The sequence below is a fragment of the Jaculus jaculus genome, chromosome 21 (genome assembly GCF_020740685.1).
Source record: "Jaculus jaculus isolate mJacJac1 chromosome 21, mJacJac1.mat.Y.cur, whole genome shotgun sequence".
Classification (NCBI taxonomy): Eukaryota; Metazoa; Chordata; class Mammalia; order Rodentia; family Dipodidae; genus Jaculus; species Jaculus jaculus.
The window spans coordinates 9,805,190-9,825,095 of record NC_059122.1 but is presented as its reverse complement, the minus strand read 5'-3'; the positions used below and the strand labels follow the sequence as shown (position 1 = coordinate 9,825,095).

General features: G+C 46.8%; 1 protein-coding gene across 2 annotated transcripts in view; it reads right to left on the bottom strand.

Moving 5' to 3' along the window:
* The window catches only part of Dab1 (DAB adaptor protein 1), a 1,267,233-nt gene that overhangs the window by 653,678 nt on the left and 593,649 nt on the right, over window positions 1-19,906 (bottom strand). For both annotated transcript variants that reach the window (XM_045139320.1, XM_045139318.1), the window contains exon 3: window positions 16,557-16,627. The gene's annotated coding sequence lies outside the window, so the exon portion shown is untranslated. The remainder of the gene's footprint in view (window positions 1-16,556; window positions 16,628-19,906) is intronic.

Here is a 19,906-nt window from a genome sequence, read left to right as displayed (position 1 = left end):
CCTGTTCTCTCTTTGTGCCTTGCTAATAATATATTTTGCCATTTTTAAATGGGAAAGAGGAGACACCATATGTCAATACTTGCATAGATTCCTTCTGTAATATATTACAGTGCCATCTAGGTGCCAAATCTATTGATAGGTTTGCTTATCAGCCATTCCACACTTAACTATATGCTACGAACTGTGCTAACTGGGAAAACAATGGAAAGATGCATTTCCCAGTGAAGGGACCAAACTGACGCCATGACAGGCTTCAGTAAAGCACCACTCTGACTAGGCCTAAGTTTCAGTTTCCCAGAGAGGCAGGCAAGACTTCCAGAACGGGCCTGCCCTGACATGTGGCCGCCAAGATAGCGGCCCAGAGGGTGAGTCAGTTCCTGGGCATGCCCAGACATGTCCCTTCCATGCCTTCTGCCCCAACGAATCAGAGATGCACAACGGTAACTGCTGCTTGGCTAGCCAATCATTTTAAAGATTACCTAACCCATCTGGAATTCCTCTGGACCTAGCCCACCTTAGGACCCACCTTTGGATCTACCTTAGGACCAATCAAAAGAGTGCAAGTTCTATGGAATCCTCCAGTTTTGGGCAATGGAACATTCAGGAGCTACATATCATTGTTAGAAAATTTTCAGTGCCAGGGATGGGATACCTCCAGTGAGTTGTTGGCCAAGGAGGTCCCTAATGCCTCCAAAACATTATAGGCCATTGCCGAGGCCCTTGGTTTCCCACCATGAATAGATAGATGGTAAGACCCTATTGCTGAAGACTCCACATACTTGGGCTGCAAGGCCACTGAGAAATCCTGCTGGAACTGAGCTTATAACCTCCTCCCATGTAGACCAGCTGACAGAGAGCTGGAAGAAGCCATTCTGCATGCAGTTCAATGGGAGAGAGAGAAATCACCAGTGAAGATACTCAACAGTGGACACTGCAAGCCTTATAATTGGTCAGCCAGGCCAAATGAGCCAACGGGTGCAATAGTGGCACGTCTGTCATGGTGGAAACCAACTGCCCTCCAATTGGACCAGAGGCCTGCTCCATAGGAGGGAATACATCCCTGATACTGAAAACTTAAAACAGGGGTAGTCATGAGCCCTAGGGGTGTAACATCTGCTGATGTCTGAGAAATGTATATACTATGCTTATCAAACTGCCCAGTAAGTCCTTCTCTTAATATTTATACCCTTATATTAATGCTACTCTCACTTTGGGCAGAGAATCTTCTCTTTTCAGATGGAAGTGACCTTGGGATGACTCAGAAGGCATCATGGTACTAGGAAGAAGTGACTGGAGTACTGAGTAACATCTCGATCACAACTTCTAAGGCTCAGGGTCTAATGCAGAAGAGGTGACGGAAAGAATGTAAGAGCCAAAGGAAGGGTAGGACTCCTTACAATGTGCTCCTCCAGACACAAAATGGCCTGGATACCCACGACCTCACAGTGCCTGACACTACCTACACAAGACCCTCATGATAGGAGGAAAAGATCATGACATCAAAATAAAAGAGAGACTGATTGAGAGGGGGAGGGGATATGATGGAGAGTGGAGTTTCAAAGGGGAAAGTGAGGGGGGGAGGGACGGTATTACCATGGGACATTTTTTATAATCATGAAAAGTAGTAATAAAAATTGAGAAAAAATGGGGGGAAAAAGAGTACAAGTACAGTTACTGGTCACATTAGCCAATCATGTCAGAGAAGACTAAGCCTGCCAAAATTCCCCTAGCTGTGCTTAAAAGGAGCCTGCGAGGTCCTCTCGGGGTCACTGTTTTGCCTGAATGGCTGACCCCCGCATGCCGGCTGATTCTGCAGAATAAACGCTCTTGGCTTTTACATACTATTTGAGTCCAGGGTCTTTCTTCAGCGATCCTCAGACCCTAACACCAGCATCAGACAGGCAAGTATAGGGGTAAAACTGTAAGGTTCAGGAGTGACCAAGGGCCACGAAGAGCACTGTGAGGCAAAAACGGAAGTTTTTATTCTGGGAAAAACACGAGCTTCCAGGACTGACTCTCACGAGTGGAGTAGTCAGCTTGGGGTCACAGATAGCGGCTTTATAGGCTCTTGAGTTGGGGGAAGGTGAGGAAGGGAAGGAATTTCTTTGTTGGGGCAGTAAATCTCTGTGCTTTACCTTAGCCATGGGGTGAGACCAGAAGTGACCCAGGGTGAGAGATAAGGGGGCAGTAAATCTAGGCCTGGAGCCTTGTGAGGCAGGGGAGGGATCATGGCTGGACAATTGCTTGAGGAATGTGGGTGACTCCTCTGTCGCCCTCTGGCTGTCCTGGGTGACTCCATTTTGTCCTGACCTCACAGAAGCATCACGGGGAGTCATGGCATCCCTGTGGGAAGGTGCCCACTGCACCCTTCGGGAGCCAGCAAGAACTTTGCAGATAAGTGCCATTTGGTCTGAGGCATGGGCGGATGCAGCACAGGTGTCAAGGCAGCTGACGTCTTGCAGGGGGGTTGTTATCTGAGCAGACAGCTTGGTGCGCTAATAGAGGCTACAGGGATCCACAAACAGGTGATGCTGAGACGTGGATAAGGGGCCGGAAATGAGTAACCCTTCAGACTCCTCATCAAGGAGCGAAGATGGACTTCTCCTTCGGTGAGGAGGAAGGGTAGGAGGGAACTCAGCCCGATTTGTGTTCACAAGTTAGTGCCAGAGCTGTCTTTACACAATTGATCTCAAACACCCCAAAAGTATGTCTTTATACATAACAGAACAAAGCAAAATATTGCCAGGAAATCCGCCTTCCAGATTAGGAAATGACTTAGGAACGGAGGTGGCTCTCTCTAATCGTGGTCTGCTCACGTCAGTTATTTGAAATGCTTACTGCTAAGGTATTGAGTATAGTGCAAGGTATGCAAATCAGCCTATGTCCATGTGTACTATCTGATAAAATGCATCGCTGTAAGAAATGTGTCACCGAGGCCTGAAAGAAATTCACCCAAGCACGTTTGCTCTGTTTTTGTCTTTTTTTTCCCCTAACGTCTAAGCTCCATGTTTAGATTAAAATTGAGATTCATGGGTACATAACTAATCAAAAAGATAATTATTGGCTGAAGAGATGGCTTAGTGGTGAAGGCGCTTGCCTGCGAAGCCTAAGGACCCATGTTCAAATCCCCAGGTCCCACGTAAGCCAGAAGCAGTGACGCGAGCATGCAGTTCCACACTTGCACACAAGGGGGCACATGTGTCTGGAGTTTTATTTGCAGTGGCTAAAAGCCCTGGAGTGTGCATTCTCTCACTGTCTCTGCCTCATTCTCTCAAATAAATAAAATAAAATATAAAAATGGAATCATTAAAAAAGTAGATAACTTACAAAAGCACGGTATTTTGTTCCCTTCCATTAATAAACCATGTGTGATACCTGTATTAGTTAGAAGAGACAGAAGCCAGCGTTCATGCAGTGTCCAAAGCTCTCTCTCCTGTGTTTGGTGAGAGCCCTTGTCTCTCCTAATCACCCACGTTTAGGGGTGTGTTGGGCAAGCTCAATGCATTCAACACTGAGGACTCACTGAAAGAAAAGAACGTCTACATTTTATTTGACCTTGTTTGTGAGGCCCCGGGAACATGACCTTCAGTGGGACGCCAGGCAGTAGCGTCCCTAGCTAGGAGTTGCTGATAAAGACAGACATCAGCATCCAGCGTCAGTATATTATACAGTATTGTATCTGAGGGCACGTGCTGGTCAGGCAGGTGGAGGGTGAAAGGGCACCCATGCTCCAGCCGGTGCCTTCAGTTCCCTTGAGCACGCTTGCGGGAAGAGACATGTTGACTCACAGAGTCGACCTTCAGACAAAATACCATCAGAATGCCATTACAAACTGGTCACCTGGATAGCTTTATTCTGGTGACTGGCACTCAATCTGCTTCTAACCTTTCATGAGCTTTATGAAACTCTTTTTTTTTTGTATTTTATTTTTATTTATTTATTTGAGAAAAACAGAGAGGCAGATAGAGATGATAGATAGATAGATGGATGGATGGATGGATGGATGGATGGATAGATAGATAGATAGATGGATGGATGGATGGATGGATGGATGGATGGATGGATGGATAGATAGATAGATAGATAGATAGATAGATAGATAGATAGATAGATAAAGAATGGGGGCACCAGGGCCTCCAGCCACTGCAAATGAACTCCAGATGCGTGGCGCTACCTTGTGCATCTGGCTTACATAGGAACTGGGGAATTGAGCCCGGGTCCTTTGGTTCTGCAGGCAGGTGCCTTAACTACTAAGCCATCTCTCCAGCCTCAGACCCTTCCTTTGAGTTTATTTTTCTCTCCGGGAAATATACTAACCGCACCCTCTAAGGCTGCATCAAGGAGGGGTGAGCAATTGGGGGCCTGGGGGTTGAAGTGGGGTGAGAGGCAGGCTTGGCCAGGGATGGGCAGCGGTGGAGCTGGGCGGGAGGGTGAAGGTGGGAAGGGGCGGGGAGGAGCGAGGGGAGGGTGAGGAGGGGAGGGAGGACGGCGCCTACCTCCTCACTGCCTGTCCGCGGTCTGTTCGGAACACGTCCTTTGCAACTCCGGCTGCTTGTCACCAGATCTGCCCCTTGGTACTCTTAATTTCTGCCCTTCTTCTTTTCCTTCCTTCAGGGACCCCTCGTGGTGCATCCCCCCGCGATTACAGGCTCGGAGGCTTAGCCGAATCGCGGGGGGATTCCAAATTTCTGCCAGGCAGGCCGGGGTTCAGGTCCCTTCTTCAGAAATTCACCAGCCGCCGCGACTCTGACACGCAGCACGGCCTTAGATCTTAGGAAGTTCTCCACTTGATGAGGACAACCATGGCTGCTGAGGGAGCCAGCAAGTCTGTCTTACTGAGGATTTCAGTAAGCTTCTGGGGCTGGAGCGATGGCTTAGCGGTTAAGCGCTTGCCTGTGAAGCCTAAGGACCCCGGTTCGAGGCTCGGTTCCCCAGGTCCCACGTTAGCCAGATGCACAAGGGGGCGCACGCGTCTGGAGTTCATCTGCAGTGGCTGGAGGCCCTGGCGCACCCATTCTCTCTATCTTCCTCTTTCTCTCTCTGTCTGTCACTCTCAAATAAATAAATAAAAATAATTAAAAAAAAAAGATTCTGCCTGCAGCCAACATGTGAAATGGGTGGAGGTGAGGGAAATATAGCTGTCTTTAATCTGGTTGGCTTTTTTTTTTTTTTTTTTTAAGAGATAAGGTCTCACTCTAGCCCAGGCTGACCTAGAATTTACTATGTAGTCTCAGGGTGGCCTCGAACTCTCAGCGATCCTCCTACCTCTGCCTCACGAGTGTTGGGATAAAGGCGTGCACCACCATGCCTGGCCTTAATTTGCCTATTGCTCAATGATAAATGTATGCCAGAAGGCAGAATAAAACTTGGTTATGAATGCAATTTGAGTCATGACTTTGTCTAGGAGTCATACACTTGCCAATGACTGAATTTCTTTTGTTTTTGTTTTTGTTTTTCAAGGTAAGGTTTCACTCTAGTCCAGGCGGACCTGGAATTCACTATGTAATCTCAGGGTGGCCTCAAACTCAAACTCATGGCAATCTTCCTACTTCTGCCTCCTAAGTGATGGGATTAAAGGCATGTGTGCCACCACCCCTGGCTAAGATTTTAAAAAAATATTATTTATTTATTTGCGAGAAAGAAGCCGAGAGAGAGAGACAGAGAGAGAGAGAGAGAGAGAGAGAGAGAGAGAGAGAGAGAGAGGGAAGGAGAGGGAGAGAGAGGGAGAGAATGGGCGTGTCATGGTCTGCAGCCACTGCAAACAAACTCCACATGCATGCGGCCCCCTTGTGCATCTGGCTCACGTGGGTCCTAGAAAATCGAACCGGGATCCTTTGGCTTTGCAAGCAAACGCCTTAACCACTAAGCCATCTCTCCAGCCCAGATTGTTTTTAAAACCAGGTTTGTGTACTCATAGTTAGTTGTGAGTGTCACGCTTGAAGGTGATCTTAAGTTTGCCTCTTCTGCTTACGAGGAACCCTTTCGCCTCTTCTGCCTGAGAAGACAGTGGTTTTCATTTTCTTTGTTGTTGTTACTTCAGAACGGCTCCACTGGCATGGACTTGATTGCATCATTTGGCCGTGCCACTTTTTAAGCATCTTTATGGGGGCCTTAGTTCCCTAGTTGTAGACAGCTTACAAGAGGTTGTTCTGTCAAGTCTGTGTTCCCTTTCTCGTTCTAGTTCAACGAAGAGAATTTGAAAACCCATTCTCTGTACATAATACTGGACCGGAGAGGTGGCTCAGTGGCTAAGTGCGCTTCCCAAGCAGGCAGGAGGACCTGAGAGCGCCCGAGTCTGAGTGAGTTCAAACCTCCACATCCCACATGAGAATAGCCAGGGGTGGCCACATGCGCTTGGAACCCCTGTCCCGCCGGGGAGCAGAGAGGACCTTCAGCGCCCCACCAGCTCAGGAACTAGTAAAAGGAGACTTGGACTCAAAACAAAACCAGGTGGACTTTGCAGGCAAGCCATTCCCCACCCCCCGCCCACTCATCACCAAAGGCAAGTATATGGGCACTGCAAGGGCACATACGTGTGTACACACCACAAATGCCACATCACACACACACACACACACACACACACACACATACACACACACACACAGAAATAAACACATAAATAATAAATAAAACGAGCTACTATGCAGTCATTTCCTTCAATTATTTTTTGTGTTTACTTATTTATTTATTTGAGAGAAACAGACAGAGAGAGAAAGACGCAATTAGAGAGAGAGAATGGGCACGCCAGGGCCTCCAACCATCGCAGACTAACTCCAGACGCGTGCGCCCCCTTGCGCATCTGGCTAACGTGGGTCCTGGGGAATCGAGCCTCGAACCGGGGTCTTGAGGCTTCACAGGCAAGCGCTTAACCGCTAAGCCATCTCTGCAGCCCCCAATTATTTTTTTTTTGGTAAGGAAAGGATTTAGAAGAGTTACTCCGGCAAACCTAGAATAGCACAAGGATGTGGGTTACTGCTATTTCCAGATATTTATTTAAAGAAAGTAAGAATATCCTTGATTCAATCTCACTTCAAAGCATACTAGGAAGATTCAGTAACAACACCAGACTGGTAGTATGTTACAAATAGTCAGTCACTCAGGCCAAATGAGCAGAGTAGAGAATGGGCAAAACAGCCACATGCCGCCGACGGGGTACAAAACCAGTGACGTGGGATTGGACGAGCTCTGAGGTTCTGCAGTGCGGGGGGGGGGGGGGCGGGAAGAGGGGAGGGAGGGGCTGCAGTTAATATAGCAGCGGATATTTCAAAGCGACTACCATGTTCTCACCACGCGCAGAAATGAAGTGTTCAAAGTGATGGCTAAGGCAACTTTGCTGACTGATTGTGACACCATGCATGCACGTCCCCAGTGCCCTCTGTGCCCACGTATTACAGCTGCTGGGTGCCTGTTAATATGCGGAGTGTCCTTGCTGGCCACTTTATTGTGAATTCTGAAGTTCTGGGCATTGGACCTAGGGGGGTCATCGACTTTTAGGCAAATACCGAGTCACCTCCCCTAACCTGCATTTTACTTTCCATTTTGAGACAGGGCCTCCCTGAGCAGCTCAGGCTAGGCTTGAACTTGTCCTTTCTCCTGCCTCAACCTCCCAGGCAGCTGAGAAGTTGGGGTTATAGGGCTGTGGGCCACCTGGCCTGGCAGAAGTTCAGCCAGTGACCACAGTCTGTATTCTCCTCTTTGCAGGTTGTGAGCTCACCTGAGTCTAGAGGGAAAGCTCAGTGGCTTCTGGCAACAAGAGCTGCTTGACCTTCGCTGAGCTCTGAGAAGAGCAGAGAGTGGGCAGGCTGGATGTGAGCAAGCCCGTTTTCTTTTCTTTCTTAAAAATATTTTATATTTATTTATTGTTCATTTTTTATTTATTTATTTGAGAGCGACAGACAGAGAGAGAAAGACAGGTAGAGGGAGAGAGAGAGAATGGGCGCGCCAGGGCTTCCAGCCGCTGCAAACGAACTCCAGACATGTGCGCCCCCTTGTGCATCTGGCTAACGTGGGACCTGGGGAACTGAGCCTTGAACCGGGGTCCTTAGGCTTCACAGGCAAGCGCTTAACCACTAAGCCATCTCTCCAGCCCCATATTTATTTATTTATTCACTTATGTATTTGACAGAGAAAGAGGGGGAGAGAGAGAGAGAGAGAGAGAGAGAGAAAGAGAGAGAATGGATGGGCACACCAGAGCCTCCAGCCACTGCAAACGAACTCCAGACGCATGCGCCCCCTTGTGCATCTGGCTAATGTGGGTCCTGGGAAATCGAACCTGCATCCTTTGGCTTTGCAGGCGAACGCCTTAACCGCTGAGCCATGTCTCCAGCCCAAGGAAGCCCATCTTCTCTCTGAGGACACTGAGGCTGTCCGAGGCTAGATCACCAAATGCAGTCAGCACTGTGGCGTGGCGGGATACAAATCTCCCACGTTGCGTGAGGCGTCCTCTGTGAAAGCCCCCTCCCGCTACGTCATCACATGTCTTGCGAACGTTCAGAATCCTGGTGTGATCTTCAAAAGAAGCAGGATGGGTCCAGGAGGTGAGAGGTCTGGGGACATGGAATAGCCAGAGGCCCTTCCTGTTACTGTCATATTTATGGGACTCAAGAGTATTGGGAACCTAACTGGAAAGTTCGACATGGTGACAGAGAAATAATATGAACGGGTGGAGCCCCGGAGAGTGAGAGTCTGGGAGCAAACTTCGGGTGGACAGGAGAAGCCCTACGGAGAATGTGGGTGCATCTTGGCCTGCAAAACATGCTTGTATTCTAAGTTTATTTATTTATTTATTTATCTGCTCTATCACAGAAGAGAAACGGCCTGCCCCTGTGAAGCAGAGACCTCTGTGGTATAAAAAGCTCACGACTGAACTGAAATGACTCAAGCCGAAATGAACGCAAGTAGATTAGGTATGATGTGCGTCTGCATGTGTGTGCATACACCCATACATGCATGCCTTCAGGCGCACATCTGAACTAGCGGTTGGTTCTGCGTCTCAAATAAATGAACGAATAATGCCTAGTGTGTAAATGCACATTTAATCAACACGCACTTCTTATTGAGTTGCTTGGCTCCACACAACCGTGGGATGTTGTCTCACGTCTGACGTTGGAGCTGGACATCTGCTCGGCAGACCACCCTGAGGGTCAAGGGGCACAATGGAGGCGCAGAACCCCGATGAATGAGCTGGAGGCCATGAGAGCCCAGCTGGAACGTTGGGGTTCACCGCGTCTCACCTCGCTGATGAAGGTGACGTGGAGAAGCCAGGACCTCTGGTCAGGGCCCCAGGCACAGGGCTGTCCTTTGAATCTGGCTGTCATGTGTCCAGACACACTACTGTTGTGGAGTTAAAGGAGGTTTTGGGTCATTAATCTCAGAGGTAATCATGGGGTGCTGGCAAGTTCCTTCTCTCTTTAGCTCCTTGGCAATCAGGTGAGCAGCCTGCTCTCCCATGTATTGCTGCCTCCATGTGCTGTCTTGTCCCAGGCCAACCAATCATGGACTAGAACCTCCCAACCTGTGGCCCTTGGTAAAAATCCTCTCTCTTTATAAGTAGATCGGGCTGGGTGTTTATGCCAATGGCGAGAAACTGGCTAGTAAACACAGGGAAAGCCTTGGACAAGCCCGGTACGGACAGGAGAGGTGCCGCCTTAGGACAGACACCCGGGTATCCCTGCCATCGGCAGGCGAACCTCCATCTACCCTCCTCACCTCCCAAGATCCTCCTCGGGCCCCATCTAACCAGAAGCAGAGCATATTAGAGGTGGCGTTTGGGTCACATCTCTCAGGATGGCCCTGTGGGCGCACATTACAAAGCTTCCTTGCTGTGTGTAGGAAGGAACTTTGTAGCTGAGACAAAGATTCCCTGAGATGCTATTGCCCAGACCCTGTGGCAACACAAAAACCCATGAGGCTTACGATCAACAACTTCCAGACCATTCCTCCCTGTACCCCCACAGCCCAAGGGGCTCCCCGTGCCCCTCGCTCTAGGGTTTTTCCGTTTTCCTGGGCCAGTTGTAATGTAAGAAAATATCGCCACAGTATTGACCTTCCTTGTTGCCAAAGAACCAGTACATTCTGCATTTTAGGGATCGATCATAACAGGTAGCATCATAAACCAGGAGCATGCCGTATGTCAGACCCTCTCACAGACGTGATCTTGCTGAATTCTTATGATAGTGTGTGAAAAGCATTGTTATCGCCTGTTTATTATTATCACCTGCTATAGATTGGAAGATATATTTTAAAATTATTTTTAATCTGGGCTGGAGAGATGGCTTAGCGGTTAAGCGCTTACCTGTGAAGCCTAAGGACCCCGGTTCGAGGCTCGGTTCCCCAGGTGCCACGTTAGCCAGATGCACAAGGGGGCGCACGTGTCTGGAGTTCGTTTGCAGAGGCTGGAAGCCCTGGCGCGCCCATTCTCTCTCTCACTCTCTATCTGTCTTTCTCTCTGTGTCTGTTGCTCTCAAATAAATAAATAAAAAGTGAACAAAAAAATTAAAAAAATATTTATTTTTAATTTATCTGTTGATTTATTTGAGAGAATGAGGCAGAGAGAGAGAGGGTGGGTGGGGGGAATGGGCATGCCAGGACCTCTAGCCATTGTAAACAAATTTCAGACACATGTGCTACCATGTGCAACTGGCTTACGTGGATTCTGGAGAATCGAACCTGGGTCCTTTGGCTTTGCGGGCAAGCGCCTTAACCACTAAGCCATCTCGCCAGCCCTGGAACAGGTATTTCAACGTGGGACATTCTGTTTTGGAAAGCAACCCCACACATGGGCCAACCAAACGGATAAGGAGAGCTACCACACGGGAAACAATCCTGTGGGAATGTTTCTAATTGAGGAGCCTGGTGTCCAAAATCACCTCCTTTTTCCCTCTAAGTGGACAGATGTGATAGCAGAGGAAAGAGAAGAGAATGGAGGCAATCTGAGAAAATTAAAAGAAACAAGGAGTTATACAGGAGGCACCAAAGGGGTGAATTGAAGAAGGAGGGAAAAAAAGAAGAGGCAGAATAACAGGAAAAAGGTTTGCTATGTCGGTATGGAGTCATTACCCACACAAGAAGGCATGATGTCTCACCTAAGATGGTTGAGCACGAAAATGAAAAACAGCAATCCAGTCAATATCTCAGTATGACAACTGAAGACTTCTAAACATTTACAAAGAGTACATGACCCCTCCCCCCAAAAAAAATACCAGCTCAAAAGAACCCCGAAACATTGTGATAGTGGCTTTGATAATTACTCGTGATGCATTAGGCAGAGCTTTCTCAGGACAGATCTGAAGCTAGGCCATTGCAAGAGCAGCAAACAGGACAGGCGAGGCAACCTGCTGGGGACAACTATTGTATGGCAACTTCTGACCATCACAGAGTGCGTGCTGGTGAGTACAACCTACCAAAAAAAAAAAAGAAAAAGAAAGAAAAAATAAAACAGGAACAGGCCGCTTGTGTGTGACCCACAGCTGCTGCTGTGAGTTGATGGCCTTCATAACCTGTCCCCCCTGAGCCCCTTCTCACCTACCCGTGGGGACACTCATCCTTTAAGACGTAGCTCAAACAGCACCCTGACCATCAGCACACTCTGGACTTAAGTCCACTACGCCTCTCCAAGCTCCCTGAAGGATGGACGTATCTTTGCCACATTTCCAGACACTACCATCACTTGGTGACCGCTGTCAGGCTTAGAATCCCTTTTACAAGCCCACCTTCCTGGCGGCTAACACTGGAATTCCTTCCTCTCCAAGGCTTCTCAAATCTCTCTTTCCACCTCTCACCATCAAGCCCTTTATCCAGGAATCAACAACCTTTGAACGTCTCCATCATCTTCAGAGGCACATGATTCCATCATGGTCTCAACTCCCGGGGCCTGATTCAGCTCTGCCTCTCAGAATGCTAGCGTCACGGCCAGGTTCGCGTTGCTGGCAAAAATTACCCTACCAAGAGCAGCTTGTTGGAACAAAAGGTTTATTTGGGCTCACGGGCTCGAGGGGAAGCTCCACGATGGCTGGGGAAAACGATAGCATGAGCAGAGGGTGGACATCACCCCCTGGCCAACATAAGGTGGACCACAGCAACAGGAGAGTGTGCCAAACACTGGCAAGGGGACACTGGCTATAACACCCATAAGCCCGCCCCCAACAATACACCACCTCCAGGAGGCTTTAATTTCCAATGGCCATCAGCTGGGGAGACTTAGCATTCAGAACACCTAAGTTAATGGGGGACACCTGAATTAAACCACCACATTCCACCCATGGCCCCATAAACTGATAACTATACATGATGTAAAATACAATGCGTTTATCCAACTTTGGAAGTCCACAGAATTTTTCTCAATCCCAGTGATGTTCAAACATTCCCATAGTCTAAAATATTTTAACTGAGCCATAATTCCAAAAAAAAAAAAAAAAAAATCCCCCAAAGACCCATAATGGCACAGAATAAATACTCACTGGAAAAGATGGCATTGGGTAAAGCAAAGAAATATTCAACCAATACATGATTTAAAACAACCAGGGCAAACATCAAACTCTGTAGCTCCAAGTCCAATGACTCTAGCCAGTGACAAATCTCCAAGTCCAATAATTCTAACCAGCACCAAGTCTCTGGAGTTCCAATTCCTCCCCTCCAGCTAGGCTGCTCACAGTCCTGGAAAAGTTCATCCGTGGCTCGCAACTTTCCTTAGCAGCCATCTTGTGGTCCCGGCATCTCCACTGGGTCTCCACTGCAAGCCAGGATTCATCCTCACGGCTCCATTGGGTCTCTATGCAGGCATCCAGCAAACCTGCTTCACATGCCCATGGCCGTTTTCAAAACATAAGACCGTATCGCAAAATCAATGACCCTCTCTTTCCTACGTTTCTTATACTCCACAATACCAGGTAGAGTGCCAATTTGTTAATCCAGGGGGGAATAAAACAGACTTTGAAGAACAGAACACTCCTTCAGCACTCAGGCCCCTTCAAGAGTCTACATTCTTTCTGTTGCCCCAGTGCAGGTCAGCTAGCCCAGTCTCAAAGGTTGTCATCTCTTAATTGCTGCTGAATGGACAGCAGTTTTGGCCCAAAGATTTCATTTCTGTGCCATATCCCTCTGCTCACACCAGTCCATTTCTACACAATGCAACCCTGCACAAATTCTCAAGATATGGACATAACAGTAAGCCTCTCATACAAACTGCTTCTAGCCCAGTCCAGGCAAAGCTCTTTCTCACCCTCATATGCCAAACCTCACAGTCCATAGTTCTTACTGCATTCAGGTCTTTCAACTCTGACCACCATAGTCCATCAAGCTGTTCTTACAGCACTGCAAGGCATCTCTTAGACCAAGGTTTCAAGTCCTTTCACATTCCTCTTGAAAATCAGCTCCAAAAGGCCAAAGCCACACAGTCAGGTGTCTAGCAGCAATCCCACTCCTCAGTACCACTTTACTGTTGCAGTCTGGTTCACATTACTGACAGAAATCACCCAACCAAGAGCAGCTTGTGGGGCAAAAAAGATTTCTTTTGGCTTATAGATTTGAGGGGGAAGCTCCATGATGGCACGGAAAACAACGACATGAGTAAAGAATGATATCACCCACTGGCCAACATAAAGTGGACAATAGCAACAGGAGAGTGTGCCAAACACTGGCAAGGGGAAACTGGCTATAACACCCATAAGCCCTCCATCAACAATACACCGCCTCCAGAAGGTGTTAATTTCCCATTGCTATCAGCTGGGGAGTCTAGTGTTCAGAATACTTAAGTTTATGGGGGACACCTGAATCAAATCACCACAGATAGCAATTGGAGAAGTGTTACCCCTTAGGACTACCCAGAGAAGGGGACCCTCAGGCTCCAACTGCCTTCAGAGCAATGCATCTCATGAAAACCAGAGACTAATCTCTTCTGAAAGAAGTCCTCAGGCCAACAGTTCTTTCTTTTTTGTTATTTTACTTTTTTATTTTAGAGAAATTGAAAGAGAGAGAGAGAGAGAATTGGCTTCAGCCACTGCAATCAAACTCCAGAAGTTTGTGCCACCTATTGGGCATATGCGACCTTGATCTTGCTTCACCTTTTTAAAGAACAATTTTTTTGTTGTTCATTTTTATTTATTTAGTTGAGAGTGACAGAGAGAGAGAAAGAGGTATATCTATATCTATCTATCTATCTATCTATCTACATATATATACACATATGTATGTATGTATATATATATATATAGAGAGAGAGAGAGAGAGAGAGAGAGAGAGAGAGAGAGAGAGAGAGAGAGAGAGAGAGAACAGGCATGCCAGGACCTCCAGCCACTACAAAGTCCAGACACACGCGCCCCCTTGTGCATCTGGCTAACGTGGGTCCTGGGGAATTGAGCCTCGAACCGGGGCCCTTAGGCTTCACAGGCAACTGCTTAACCGCTAAGCCATCTCTCCAGCCTGAAATATTTATTTCTAATAGAACAAACCAGAAAGAAAAAAAATACTTCCAAGCCCCTTAACTTGAACCCGGGGAGGAGCGCAGACCAGTGAGTTTTCTCTATGTTTGAAAGCCAAGACTATAAAACAGGCTACTTGATTAAAGAGATGATAAGGACAGCATACACATGCGTGTTCTTTCGGCCATAGCGAACCTCTCTATACCCATGGAAGACGGATATCCTTGTTCTCACTTTATAAGTGACCCAACAGAGAAAGGGGCAACTAGGCTGAGATATGGTGGGGGGGTCACTGCTACTGGGTGACAAAGTTCAAAATGAAACCAACAGTTCCCGAGGCAGGCTAAGGCCCAGATCTGAGAAAGCATCCAATCTAGTCCTCTGATGTCAAACGTGGAAGTCACCACATCTATATATTTTCCTCCTCTGTCCATGGGCAGAAATGCACTCGAAAGATTTATTACGTGGGCAACCTAGAAAGATGGCTGTTTGGGGGAGTTCTTGCTCCCTAGCCCTCCTTATGTAGAATCCCTTAATTTGCCATTCCATATTCACTTCGCCTCAGAGAAACAGTTTGTGGATGGAAAAGCAATAATAAAAAAAGACGGAACTCAGCTCAGCTTCAGAAAATGAACCTCCTCCTCCCACTGTGGGAAACCGCATGCCTCTCCGAGGTCTGAGGGTTACAAAGCCGGGAAGCTCGTCTGAATCATCCAGCCAGCCCACGGGGCAAAGGGTTTCCAGCTCTAACCACATTTCTCATTTAACTGCACTCATTAGAGGAGTCTGTGGCGCAAGTCAGCTGAACATGTCACTAAGTGACGAAGGAGATGCAAAAAGAAAAAAAAAAGACAGCTGTGGGATCTCGGCACCCCCCTTCCCAACAGAAACTCAGGGAAAAAAAAAAAACAAGATTCTCAGCCTCTTTGCCGGGTCCCTTAAATGGTTGGTGACACTTGAGTCATTCAGAGTAATTAATTTCTTCAGTCTTCAATAGCTCCTTCTATTCTGAATGGATTTTACAAGCCTCAGATTGTCCAGCTTCCTTCCCATCTCCTTCTCTTGTCCCTTTTTTGTTTCCCCCAAGGTCCCGTAACAAATGCCACCGTCTCTTGTTTGCCTTGCAAACTCACATAAACTGGAGATGATAAATACATTATCTGGGCTTTTTAACAGACCATTGTTTAATTTTCTATGCTTGTCTGCCTGGGGAAGAGATTAATATTACCTTGTGGAGAATAAACTCTCTATTCCATTGAAGGGGTGGGGGGGGGCAGAGGTAATCTATGGTAGAAAAGCAACACTTAGTTCATTCTAATAGGCCATGCAGCTAATTAAAAGTGTTGGAAGGGACATCCATCCACTGGTCTGTGATTCATTTGGCACAGTCCCGGCAAACAAGGAGCAGACATTAGAATACGTGCTTCTAATTTGTCATAAATACAGGCGCTTTCAACGGCGCTGTCCTCAGCTTCCGGATGAAGTTCGTAACTCAGAGTCGCAATTGGAAAGTTTAGGAACCCATGAGCCGGGTGTGGTGGCGCATGCCTTTAATCCCAGCACTTGGAGAGGCAGAGGTAGGAGGATCGCCGTGAGTTCGAGGCCACCCTGAGACTACAGAGTGAATTCCAGGTCAGCCTGAGCTAGAGTGAGACCCTACCTCAAAACCGCCCCCCCAAAAAAAGTTTAGGAACCCCAAATAATGGTGCGCGTCCCTTAAGCATGTAAACGTGCACGTCTGCTTCTCATGTAGAAACAACCATCTCGGCTATGGCTCCACTTTACAGTCTGTAGTTGGGAACGGTTTCTTTTGTTGGGGGACTGTATTGAAATGGCAGGCATTTGAGAGGAAAGTGCATACATTGTTGGCAGACCAATAGGAAAGATTCTTTTAGGAGAGGCTTTAAAACTTGCCAGCCAGAAAAGCAAAGATTATATTTACTAGGTCCTAAAGAAAAGGCGACGGAAAATCAATTTTTTTTTTTTGCCATCAAAACCACAAACTAAACTGGCAAAAAGACACCTATATGCCAGGTCCCCGAGGTTCCCTGCGCCGTTCCCCACATCTTAAAAGTAACAAGAACCTAGCCAGCACCACTTTCACGAGAACCCAGAAACCCAGACAGGAACGTTTACCTCTGTGTCGCACAAGAGCTCTTCAATCATGAAGACCCAGAGCCACAGTCACCACCATGTCTTGCTGAAGGCTGTAAACAAACAAAATGCGGTAATGAAACAGGGCAATGTGAGTTTTTAATGTCTTAGTTTCTCATCCCACCCCCCATTCATAAACATCCACCAGTTTCCTTTTATATGCATCAGGCACTGAGAAGCACAGTTAGATAAAATATAAATACTATCATAAACCAACAAACAACCCATTGTTGAATGTTAAGACAAGGGGAAGGCATATGCTATTTCTTAGAAGGGAGTCATCAGGATGTGTGTGTGTGTGTGTGTGTGTGTGTGTCTTTCTCAAACATGTGTCTGTACACACATCCTTAGCAGAGTGCAAGGATTTTTTTTAAACAAATATTTTATTTATTTAGAGAGGTAGAGGTAGAGAGAGACAGAGAGAGAGAGAAAGAGAGAGAACGGGCATGCCAGGGCCTCCAGCCACTGCAAACAAACTCCAGATGCATGCGCCCCCTTGTGCATCTGGCTTGCGTAGGTCCTGAGAAATCGGACCTGGGTCCTTAGGCTTCATAGGCAAGTGCTTTAATCACTAAGCCATCTCCTCAGCCCAGAGTGCATGTTGATAATCCACCTTTGTCTCTTAAGGGTTTGTGCATTTGCCCTAAGATCAGTTAAGAGGCAGACACTAGAGAAAAGGTCAAGAGTCTTGAAAGCAGTCATATCATTTCATCTACAATTCACCTGCTGAATGTCTTCCTAGGGAAATGATCTCAAATGCAGACCAAAATATATAGACATTCAGCCCAGCGTTACTTGTAAGAGAGAAATAGCAACTAGAATAATGATGGCGAATGGCAGCATTCCTGCTAACAGCATTATGTATATTTAAAAATAGGATGAAAATTGTGAAGTTATGGGAAATCCATTTCATATAACATAACAAGGCTGTTGCTAAGTGCTAAGGTTTTAACTTATCCCATGGAGAAGTTTGACTTTTTTTAGTTTTTAAATTTTTTGTTTATTTTTATTTATTTATTTGAGAGCGACAGGGAGAGAAAGAGGCAGAGAGAGAGAGAGAGAGAGAGAGAGAGAGAGAGAGAGAGAGAGAGAGAATGGGCATGCCAGGGCCTCCAGCCAATGCAAACGAACTCCAGATGTGTGCGCCCCCTTGTGCATCTGGCTAACGTGGGTCCTGGGGAATCGAACCTCGAACTGGGGTCCTTAGGCTTCTCAGGCAAGTGCTTAACCGCTAAGCCATCTCTCCAGCCTGATGAAGTTGTCACTACTCTTTGACCTTTGCTCCCCATGAACCTAACCCAGAGACTGCCACAGAGCCGTCAATCAGTGCCTGCTGCAACCGGGAAGGAGGGAGCAAGTGAATCAATGAGTGCTTAATCAATGGAATCGACGTGATGAAAATTGCATTTAAGAAAACTGTTCACTCAAAATAATCGTGATGATAAAAGGTTCTGTTCCATCTGGATTTTCAGGCAATAGAAGACAGAAAGCTGAGAGGCAGAGATTCTTCAGACATCAGTAAAACTAAGGGCAGAGGGGCAAAAGAGTCTACAGTTTAAAAAGACAAGTATGGGCTGGAGAGATGGCTTAGTGGTGACGTGCTTACTTGGAAAACTAAGGACCCCGGTTCAAGGCTCGATTCCCCAGGACCCACGTTAGCCTGATGCACAAGGGGGCGCACGTGTCTGGAGTTTGTTTGCAGCGGCTGGAGGCCCTGGCGCGCCCCTTCTCTCTCTCTCTCTCTCTCTCTCTGTCTGTCTCTCTCAAGTAAATAAATAAAATAAACAAAAAAATTTAAAAAATAAAACATAGACAAATAGAAAACCCTCCCATAATGACATAACGAACAGCTACACTTAGTGTTTTCCAAGCGTACTCCAAGTCCAAGACTCTGTTTTAGGCAGGAATATTTATCTAGTTACAACTAACTCAGTTATTTTACATGTTTGTGGTTACATATGCATAAACTCAGTAGGTGTTTGTTATTAGTTTTAATGAGTAATGGCTGGTTGACTCCCTGCTCAAAAGGGGGGGAGCAATCTACAGTGTAGATTATGGCTGTGTTTTATAGAAATTCAATTTAGTCTCTGCGTAAAACGAGTGAAATATAGCCAGGATATTAATTTAAAGTTCTTTCTCTCTGTAGGAAGACTTAGCGAGTTAGATGATCTTAGGTTAGGCAAATTATCTGACTTTCTCAGGCCTCTGTTTTCTCACAAGTAAAGTGGGTTACTCTAAAGTAATCAAATGACATGAGAGAAAAGAGTATATGTCTTTTTCCCATCAAGACCTGGTGCTCTGCCGGGCATGGTGGCAAACGTCTGGGCACGATGGCACACGTCAAGGTGTGGCGGCATGTATCTATTATAACTGCAGCCATTTGCAGCCGGTTGAGGTAGAGGTCTGATGTTAAGTTCAGGGCCAGCCTGGACGTCTTAGTGAGTTCCAGGCCAGCCTGAGACACTGAGGCCATGTCTCAAAAGCCTAAAAGAGCTGGTGCTCAGGAACACATGACAACCTTCCTCCTCATCGTGTGTCACGATGCACGCCAAGCATTATAAACCTTGTCTCATTTCATCCTCCCACTAATATTTGGGGAGGCCTTTTTTTCTACTTTATCATCATTTAAAAAATTTTTTTTGTTTATTTTTATTTATTTATTTGAGAGCGACAGACAGAGAAACGAAGAGGCAGATAGAAAGAGAGAATAGGAACGCCAGGGCCTCCAGCCACTGCAAACGAACTCCAGACGCGTGCGCCCCCTTGTGCATCTGGCGAACGTGGGTCCTGGGGAATCGAGCCTCGAACCGGGGTCCTCAGGCTTCACAGGCAAGTGCTTAACCACTAAGCCATCTCTCCAGCCCTATCATCATTTTTCTTTATTTCTGTAAAATTGGTGGTAATGCATATTATTCTATTTGCCATTTTAGTTAAATCTTTTTTTTTTTTCTCCATCAATTTAGATAAAGGTTTATATGCCTCAGTGATCTTTCCAAAGAACCCAGTGTCGGAGTCACTGATTTTTCTCTGATGGTTTTCTATTTTGCTTCTATAAGTTACACGTCCACTTTGAAGATGAGAAAACTGATGTTCAAATTGTATTTTTATTCATTATTTATTATTTTGTGAGGTAGGGTCTTGCTGTAGCCCAGGCTGACCTGGAATTCACTATGGAGTCTCAGGGTGGCCTCGAACTCACGGCGATCCTCCCACCTCTGCCTCCCGAGTGCTGGGATGAAAGGCGTGCGCCACCACGCCTGGCATGGTGTTCAAGTTTTAAACACCTTAGTAAATGTGCAAGCCGTGATTTAAACCCAAAGTGCCTGGTTCCA